Source organism: Apium graveolens, chromosome 5 (assembly GCF_009905375.1).
Source record: "Apium graveolens cultivar Ventura chromosome 5, ASM990537v1, whole genome shotgun sequence".
NCBI classification, from domain to species: domain Eukaryota; kingdom Viridiplantae; phylum Streptophyta; class Magnoliopsida; order Apiales; family Apiaceae; genus Apium; species Apium graveolens.
In genome coordinates this window covers 60183314-60194187 of record NC_133651.1, presented here as the reverse complement: position 1 = coordinate 60194187, position 10874 = coordinate 60183314, and positions in this window count along the sequence as shown.

Below are 10874 nucleotides of genomic sequence, written 5' to 3'. Positions count from 1 at the left end.
TTAAAACATGAAACAACATTGATATAGTCAGTATGAACTTCATACTCATTAAGATAACCAAGTTGTCATCTTTCCTTTGTAGATCTTCAATTTTTAGACTGATGTTGTTGAAGTGGTGGCGTCAAGATCAAGTTGTTACTCCCCCTTTCTCTAGAAATACTACTTCTAGAGAATGGCTCCAGTGGGGTTTCATCAAAACCTGATTTTACAACAACATAATATGATAAAACTTCATCAAAAAACACATCACATAAAATGACAAAGCGTTTTGTTTTGCCAACCCTTCCTTCAAAAATATTAACCAATGAACACATATTTTGAGCCCTTGGATCAGGCTTCGTGCGATTATCTTTTGGTACATATACATAACAAAATGAATTAAACACCCGAAAAAGACTCACATCTTGTTTATCACCATAAACCAGTTTAAAAAGAGATGATTCTTTACTTGGCCATGATGGTAATCGATTGACAACATCACATACACATTGCATAGCTTCTGCCACATTTCTCTTGAAAGATGCTTGTCGTGCAACCAATATAAGCAAATAGCGGCAAGATGTGCTAACTTCCGCTCAACCACACCGTTTAGTTGGGGCGTATTTGGACAAGTCAATTGTCTTCAGATTCCTTCTTCCTTACAATATGTGAGAAATTCTTCAGACATGTACTCACCATCATTGTCAGTGCGAACACACTTAATATTATGTCCAAACTTCAACTCTACTTGTTGCTTGAACTCAAGAAATATAGAAAATGCTTCACTTTTGTGCCACAAGAAATAGATTCAAATAAAATAAGAGAAATCATCCACTAGAATCATTGCATAACGATATCCGCTATAGCTTGAAGTCTTTGTAGCCCCCATCAAATCTGAATAAATTAGCTGGAGCACAGTTGATGCTTGATTTGTTGAATTCTGTAATATCCCATAATTTTTAGAATTAGATTATTAATAAAATAATATAGTCAAAAGCATTAGGATTTAAAATTTGGATTAGACTAATGGGTCTAAAATTTGGATCAGATTCAAATATGGATAACTTGTAGGTTAAGATATAGGGTTTTGTAGCATTATAAATACATCCTATTCGTCTTCCTCATTTTTATTCATAAAATTCGTAGGGCTTTTGTATACAAAAAACAACAGTCTTGTAAAATTCATAGAAAATTCATCGTAGGTCGGAATTTGTTAATTATGGACTTTTCGGAGTTATCTAAAACTTTCGTGTTTCATGTTTCTCAAGAAAACATCGTTTAGATGGTCAAAAAAGGATGATTTCAGATCTGATCAAATTTTGAAGTAAGTTTTCGATTGATTTTACTAGTATTTTAAAAATTGTATGTCATGCATTTATATTTGATTATTAAAACATGGGCTAGTTAATGATATATTTGAAAGTATTATGCGTTATAGTATATGTGTTATTGTATATGTGTGGTGTTGAGTCAATAATTTGAGATCTCTGATTTGTGTCATGGTTTGTGAAAATATCGAATTAGAACTTAGGACCGTAGTCACCGGATTGTAGTGACAGTTTTTATGAAAATTTAGGACTGTTATCACCGGGTTGTAGTGGTTGTTATTCCCTAACAATACTACAAGAATTACAGAAGGGGGGTTCAGGGCCGACCCTATGTATTTGGGTGCCCTAGGCGGGATTCAAAAATGGTGCCCCATATTTATAACCAAAAAATCACAATAAGATATATTCATTGTATAAAAGAAAACTTACTTGAATCTAAAGTAGAAAGTGAATATAATGAATTTCTTGTACGCTAAATATCCAAGTTTTCAACCTCCTACAATAATCTCCTGTAAGCCACTGATGTAGTATCACGAATATAGAACAGTCATCATTACTAGTACACAACAATGTCAAAATAAAGTTATAAAAATGAGTTTACGTTTATTGATTTTGAAACTTTTTTCTATGCTTTTGAGATGTGAATCTCTCTATGATTTTTCTATAATCTATAGAACTTGCCAGCTCACTTTCAATAGACAATAAAGCCAATCCATTAAGTCTATCTTGAGACATCGAAGAGCGGAGATAAGATTTGATCAGTTTCAATCTAGAAAATGTCCTTTCCGCCTTTACCACTGTAACTAAAATGGTCACAACAATTTTATAAGCTATCCAAGCATTTGGATAATTTATTTGTCTTGAACTAGAACTTAAATAATTAAGCACATCTATTGCCTTTGTTATCTCATCGGGTATTACCATTCGAAGCACTAGTAACTCGTTAAACAACTCTGCGCCAACAATATCATATCGCATATCATGTCTAAGAAATCCCTCAAGCTTCATGCAACAAGATTTTAACCCCTCATCATCACCAGATAAATGCTTCTTCAGGTTAAATAAAAACCCAAATTTTTCCTTATAATCTTGAAACTGTTTAAACCGTTCTTTGAGTTGAAAAGCACCTTGATCAACAATATACAAGAAATAATACCTTCTGAATTTTTGTTCAGCACTCAAGTTCTGAATTTTATTCGGTAGCTAAGCAGAGGGAAGGAGAGGGTTTTGTACATTTGTTATATGACTTCATCTGGCCATCTGGGGTAATGGGTATAGACGCGCATGGTCCAAAAAATCAATTTCTCCAAACCTTTCACATTTCTACTTTGTTTTGTTTATTAAATAAATTTATTAATAATATTTTTAAAGTAAATTAAAGTAAATTATATTTTAATTTTAAAATAAAGTTATCACAAAGATAATAATATATTTTAAAATTTTAATATGTCCCCCAATCACATATATGTTAATGTATTCTAATTAAAATTTGTATTTTAAAATAAAAAAAAATAATATAAAAAATAAATACACCTATATACATATGTTATTGAAATATTTTGGTGCCCCTGTGCGCGGTGGTGCCCTAGGCGGCCGCCTTGGTCGCCTTACCCAAGGGCCGACCTTGGGGGGGTTGAATGTAATTCTGGCTTCTTTTTGAGATTTAAGAAAAATGATTCTGATAATATATATAAGTGTTTGATTTGCAAGGTGTGGAATGACAGAATTATAGAAATTAAAACACAAGTAATAAAAACACAAGTTTTTAAAACTTTCTGGTGGATTTGAATGTATCCACCAGATATATATATATATATACCGAGAGAGAACCGGGTTTAGCTCAAATAAGCTCACAGCTGCTTACAAGTATGAACAACTAAAACTTGCAGAGAAATGCTACATGATACAGCTTACAAATGTTTCTCTGAGAATGTATTTTCTTAGTCTAGTTGGTTGTTGTTCTACTTGCTGCACTTGGTTTATATATCACCAAGTTTACATAGCAAAAATACAAGATAATAAAACAAAACTATCAAGTCTAACTCTATGCTGCTTCATTACTCTATTCCAGCATCTTTGAAAATCTTCGTAGCTTGCATGAAAATGGTAATGCTCCCTTGTTCTCATTTTCCTGCTAAACAGGCTGCCACATTCCTTTTGCAAACACCCAATGCATGTGACTGTGTTGTCACTGTCAACAGATGTTTGAATTGATCATCCGTCGGGTACAAGCTTGTTATCCGTCGGGTAGCCTTGTTGATTATCCGTCGGGTAGCTTTGTTGATCATCCGTCGGGTAGCCATTTATTACATGACTCCATTTCATTTGTGCAGAATTACAAGACATCTTATATTTACATTTAATCAACCTATTTTGCACATCTACTAGTAGTCTACATGACTTATAAGCTACTATAGACTCTATACAAAGATATTTGCAAAAATGTGCTACATGACTTATTGTTACATAAGCTACTCACCCGATGGATATCAATTAGTCATCCATCGAGACTATAAAGATTTATCCATCGAGACTATAATTGATTATCCGTTGGGTGCTACAAAATTCACTAAGTTAAATCTACTAAGGTGTTTTGTTTGGCTTATCATCAAGTACACAACATATTCCTAACAATCTCCTCCAATTTATGTCTACTGGAATTGTAGCCATAAATTAAGAGAAACTTGATGATAACAAAACATCCTAAAGATACAGATTGAAAAATAGTAGATAAAACTAATAAGTGCTACAAATTTGCTGAAAATTGAACAATGCAAAGTACACAAAGAAATTGCTCACAATTGTTATCAATGTGCTCCTTTAGTCTGAGCAGATAGATTTATTTCCTTGATTGTCTGGATTTCTTTCCAAGCCTTCTGTTGTTTTCTTCAATTTAATTCTGGAGTTGTTTGTGGAACTCAAGTTCATCAGATTCTGAGAGATCTAGCATTTCCTGCATTTCCAAAAGAGTCTCATTGCTAGAGATACTCAATTGGTCCTCCAATCTGAAGAATCTTCTAACACCTTTGTCATCCATGAATTCCATCAGCCAGTAGGGCCTTGGATGCACTCTTTTTCCTGTAAAGGGAATAGATAGAATTTTTGGAAGTGCATCTTTGGCTCTAGTACTCCTTAGTTCCTCAATCCTATTTAGAACTATTCTTCTTGCAGTCACATTGTATCCAAAGTTCTTCTTGAAGGATGAGTAGACTTTAATCATAACAAATTTGGCTTTCTTGGAGAATCCTGTGAAGAGGCCATGTCATCTCTTTCCCTCCCTTGTATTTAAATACCAGTCTTTCAGGAAGATGTCTGTAAGCATCAATTCCTCTTACTTCTTTCAATTCATTCAAGTAGAGATTCAAGTCTGAAAATTCCTTGATATCACAAATATACATGAGATCCCTCTTGTTGGCTGTGGGTTAGGATTTGGTTAGAGCTTTGGATTTGAGAGATACAGGCTTCACTTTCTTGCTGGCTCTAGTCTTTGTCTTCTTTGTCTTGAAGATAGGCAAATTTAGCTCAGGAATTGGTAAATTATCCCAGTCTACTGGCTCATCCTTGGGAACAAATGGTTCACCATGAAAATTTCTTGTTGGATCAACCACTTTGAATTCTTCAAATACCACTGAGGGTTTTTGTAACGCCCCCAAATCCGGGGTCAGAGGATTTGGTCGTCACTATGAAACCTCAATCCAAATCAACCTGTTTAATCAATAAATAAATGTCACCGGAAGATATTTATCATTTATGACCCCAAACTAATCCAAGATCTTTTAAGGTTACAGTTCTAGAAACAAGAATTCCAAATTCCACAAATAAAATTTTTACTTTCTTTTAAACTCTTTTCAATAAATTCCAACTCAAAACTAAACCCACTAGTATAACTTCGAAATGAAGTATACTAGGCCCAACTATAAAATAACACAATTATAATATAATATAATATAAACAACTTTACACAAAAGAACTTACACATATTCGCAAACCCTGGACCAACCACCTTCCAAAAGCTTCTTATTTGCTTCCTCGAATTACTCAGCTAAATAGCGCAAGCTAATCCTCACTGGAGGTTAAATTTGAAAACAGGCAAGTATGAGCGGAAGAAATGCTCAGCAAGATCATTATGACATATATATAGGGTCATTTTGATATAAAACCGACATCTGCCATAGCGTAGAACATTTTAAAATCATAATTACTAAAATAGAAAATTTGGTTAAGGAATCCCAGAATAGATTTCTTAATTGTATTTAAAACCCTTTTTATATTTTTGAGCGAAATGCTTCAGCAATACTTCGAATCTTGACGAGAATAAAACTCGTAAAACAGTGTTTACGGAAATATCGTAAACAACAAGAAGAAGCAGTGATTATGGATTGAATCATAACTTTACTCAAAACCGAACTCTTGAAATTAATACTTATTTTGCTGTCATATCAAATTAGATATTAATACGAACTTTGATGCTCACAACCTACTCATGCTAAAATAGGGAAGTCAACATCAATGATCTATACTAATACCACCTTTGATATTTAACAACAACGTAAGTATCAACATAAATCAGAATCTGAATCAAAACCGTATTTTACCATTATTCCAAAACAGAAACAGTTGATAAATCATTTATTCTATGAATATCAAAAACGATATGATAATTTAGATTGGGATCATCCTCCGACGGACGTACTATCACATGCTGATCAGCCCGTGTGATAGCACAAGGTCATGATTCATAGAAACGTGACCCCAAAAACACGAGTACTCAAACAAAAAGGCAACATACCTGCCTGTGGCAAAAATTGTATCATAATATTCTATATGGCACTTATAAATAGCCCTCCGCTGGACCGTCCCTCCCGGTCACTTACGCAATTATGATCCAATTTTAAAACCTTTTATTGAAATGGGGTCATAATAATCGACACCCATAATAATTTTATTCCCCCAATTCTTTGGCAGGAATATTCGCAACCAAATCACTTTTCTCAATATCCAAAACATTCATTAATCCCGTAAGTTGATAAGTAAAATCACTTGGCTATTCTGAACATAGAACATCAGAAGAATACTTGTATAAACAACATTATTTAATTCAGAGATATGTAAAATATTTATCTATCTTGAACTGAGAATAGGGAAAGCAATACTTGCATGATAAGATTTAAAATAAATATCACTTGAACAATAAGTGATGATAGGGATACTTGCCTTTGGGTTTTAGCAGTTAGTCACACTCGCAAAGACGCATCTATTTTGACATTCTGTCTCAAAGCATCACCGTCTTTGTTTTACTAATTCTTTGGCCTGCTGCCCATGCAGTGCTGCAACACAATATTCCCTTATAATCAACTCCAGTCTTCATCCATACCATCTGGTCCTGGTCGTCTTGAAAGACTTGTATCTATAATTAAAAGATATAGCTTTAATCGTCTAAACGATAATCACTCGACGAACTGCGCGTCAAAAGCCTATCGTCTACCCATACGATAGCCCACACACAAATATAACAGACAAACATGGAACTCTTGATCCACTTATACACATAATTCACATAGCATATAAGCACATAACTCATGTATCACATAATTCATATCACATATGACTCGGTTCGTCAAAAGGGTCGACTCGGTATGTTTAAAATAGAAATCGGGTCAAAAATATGATTTATCGATCAAAATTGACTCAGAATAATTCGTAAAACAAGCGACCTTTCGAAACAAAAGAATTTAGGTCTCGAAAGTATTTTTGTTGAAAGCGAAATATTTTTCTGAGTCTAGAGGCATTCGTTTCGTATTAAACGGACGAACGGTTGATTTATTATGAATTTTTGAACATTTTTCGGAATTAAAAACGGTCTCCGACTCATTTAATAGTTAAATAATAGGGCTCGAACACCCAAAAATAATTTTATAATAGTTATCGAGCTTGGAAAATAATTTAAAATAATATTTTAAAGCTCGAAACTATTTTTCAGAATTTTTAAATCAATTTTAAATAATTAAATCTAATTAAATAATCAATTAAAATTAATTAATAACTAATTAAATTAATTAATCAATTAATATTTAAATTAATTGACTAATTAAATAATTAATTATCAACTAAAATTATTTAACTAAATAATTTGGATTAATTTTTGAATTAAAATAAATTTTCAGAATCAAATAATAATTTTCAAAATAAAAATGAATTTTTAGAAATTAAAAATAGGATTTTTGAATTAAAATAAAACAGAAAATGCAGAAACATATTTCAGATGGAAAATTTGGGGGAAAACAAATCAAAAATGGGTCATTTGCTGGGTTTAAAAACGGGTCAGCTATCCAAGTCGGGTCAATAAGAACTCGCCGGATTTCTGCCCAGAATCCGGCCGGCCAGAAAATCCGGTGAGTCCCAATTTGACATTAAAACGCTTCGGTTTCAATCATTTTTCAAGCTGATTATGCACCACATCACAACAGCTACTCAGAATCAATAACACCGCATTATAACGATCTGTATGACTCTAAAAACGAAGAACGACAGCTGGTAGCCATTAAAACCGGCGAGAAGCTTTCCGGCCAAGAACTCAAATGGTTCAATCCTTAACCAAATACGATGATTCCAGTGTCAAAATAAATCCAAGAACGATTACAACCTACTCATATCATCACAAACAATCAAAAACCACTAAATCATAAACCCCCAAATTTCAACATAAACCCTAATTTAAGAAATTAATAGATTACCTATCGTTTAAATGATTTGTTGGCATAAACAGAAAAAGCATGAAAATCTGAACGTTTTGGTTACTCATACTTCAAAAACTGAGATCTGCATCACCCATAAATTTGGGTTTGATTCTCAGAACTCTTCAAGAACACCAAGAACACATATTCAAATAATTTTCAGAAAATCAAACTTCAATTTCTATATGATATTGAACTCTATTTTTGAAGTGTAATATATGAAATTGACCAAAAAAACATGCTCTACAACATGGAATCATCAAATCATATCAACAACATCAAGAACAAATTTTCCTAATTTAATTATCAAATAATTTGAATATAAATAAATAAATAAGAAAATTACCTTAATTACTGCACTAAAATGGTTGATTGATTCAGAAAGAAGATTTCGAGAGCTTCGTTTTGATATGCTACACGCCCGAATCGGAGTTTAATAACGCCTTCGTTCGTATGATTAATTTTCAGGAACATATCGGTTTCTAGGGTTTTCTCTGTATTTACGGTATTTTTACTGGTTGCAAATGAATAAACGAAATAAATGAAATAAGAAATAGGCTATTTATATGTACCGAATATTGGATCGTTCTGGATCATTTTGGATCGATAAATTAGTTGCTTAGCCGCTAAGTAACTACAAAACGATCCAAAAATAAATTACTTAGCCGCTAAGTAACTATAAAAATGATACAATTTAATACCCGATTAGGATAATTATCAAAACCGAGTTTTTCATAAACACCATATACGAAAATAATATAAACATATCTCATCTCTCGAGAATACGGGTTTTATTGATTTATCAAAATGGTTATTGTACCGAAAATCTTACGCCAGGTCGCGCACGGGTCAAACCGTAATCCGGATCGAAAAAGTTAAAACACGGAAAATATCCGGAATTACCAGATTAGGTTACGAAGGAGTTTTCGGAATAGTTTCGGGTTGTAAAAACGTAAAAAAAAGTTGAAGTTGGACGATTCCCGGCTTTATAAAATAGTTTTGTAATTAAATAGAAAATAATTAATAAATCCATAAATTATTATAAAATTATATAACAATCCAAAAATTACCAGGAAAATATCACAATTATCTATATTTTATTCTGGACATATAATAATTAAAATACTCAAAGAATATCACATATAGACATTCAAAACATCACTTCAATTACCAGATAATTCACCAAAATTCACATAAATTCACATAAACAATTCCAAATAATAATAATAATAATATTGAAAATATGGGATATTACAGTTTTGATGTCTGAGTTGTAGTTGTAGGCTTTTTGGGAAACTGATCTTCCAATTCCTCTTCATCAAAGTTCACTTTTCTCTTGGAATGAAGTTTGTATCTAAATCTTCTTTTCTGCTGTGATTATTCTTGCATTTTTAGATCCTTAGGTTCAGTAATTATAGTTGGTTGTACAGGAGGTTCTGTTGTGGTTTTTACAGCTTGAAGCTTGGCCAAGATAGCAGCTTGTTCTTTCTTTTGCTTTTGCTTCTTAGCATCCAAAGCAACTTGCTTCTTCTCTAGCCTGATTCTTTCATTCTCTTCCTTCTTAACTTCCATAAACAGTGGGTGTCCAACCACCACACAAACCTCCTTACCATTTCTGTAAATTTTGGCAATTCTTCTTTTCAATGCTGAATCAGCTGGATCCTTGTAGAATGCAATAGATCTTGACAACAGTTTCTTTTCATCTGGCTTTGGTGTCTCAAACACTGTATCCATAGGATTCTTGTTAGAAACCTTAGGATAGTTCTATTTGGCCTTCATGATGAGATCTTTCTTTGGAGACTTGACATAGGAAGTTTGACCCCTTTCCAGATAGTTCATACTGATATCATTCACAGAGATTTTCATGACTTTAGAGTGATGATTGAAAACTTTTTCTGACTTCTGTGTTGGGCCAAATATCAGGTACTTCAATTGTAAGACATTTTGGTTGTGACTCCACATTTATTGGAGCCACATCAACCTGACTTTGAGAAGGTGCAGTGACTGTGTCTTTAGCACCAGTTTGCACAGTATGCGGACCCTGTGCATCCCCAAGGGTTTTTGGTTTCTTCTTTCTAGTATAAGTTTGGGGTGAGATTGTGTCCCTTAACCTTTTGGCCTGTGCTCTTGGTTGAGAGTTTGTTTCAATGGTAACATCCCTTTGGGAGGATGAAACCAGTAATGAGCTAGTATCCTTATTAATCACTGCAGTTTATTGAGAAACTGCAGTGTGGCTAGGCTGGGAAACTCTCACCTCTCCATCCTTATTCTTAGGGCTTCTTTGATTTTCACCCTGTCCCTCACCTTTCTTACCCACTTTCACACTCCCCTCTTTAGGTTTGGTGGATTTTACAATTGATTTCTTTTGAAAGAAATCAGAGGGGGCTTTCTTAGTTTTGGATTCAGAAACTTTTGTTGGTTTGGTAGCTTGGGTAGGCAACTGTTGGGTCATTGACACAGTTGCCATAGCTACACTAGAAAGTAAAGAAATTTGTGAGGTTGGAAGAGTGGAGACAGAAGAAATTACCTCACTTACCTGAGGTTCCTCCATTACTGGAAAGTAGAATAAGGGAACCTCCTTGTGATGGTTTGCTCTATTTAACTCTGTAATTATCCTTCTTTTTTGAACCTAACAATTCAGCTTGTTGATTGGGTTCTCAATTAAAATTTCCTCAACAAGATGGTTAGCAAGCATCATGAAAAATCTAGCATAGTAGACACTTCTACCTCTCTTATTGATCTCTCCTTACTTAAAGCCTAACTCAAACAAAACCAAGTCACTGAAATTAAAGTACTTATCAGTAACTAGCATGTAAAGCATGTTAAGCATAAA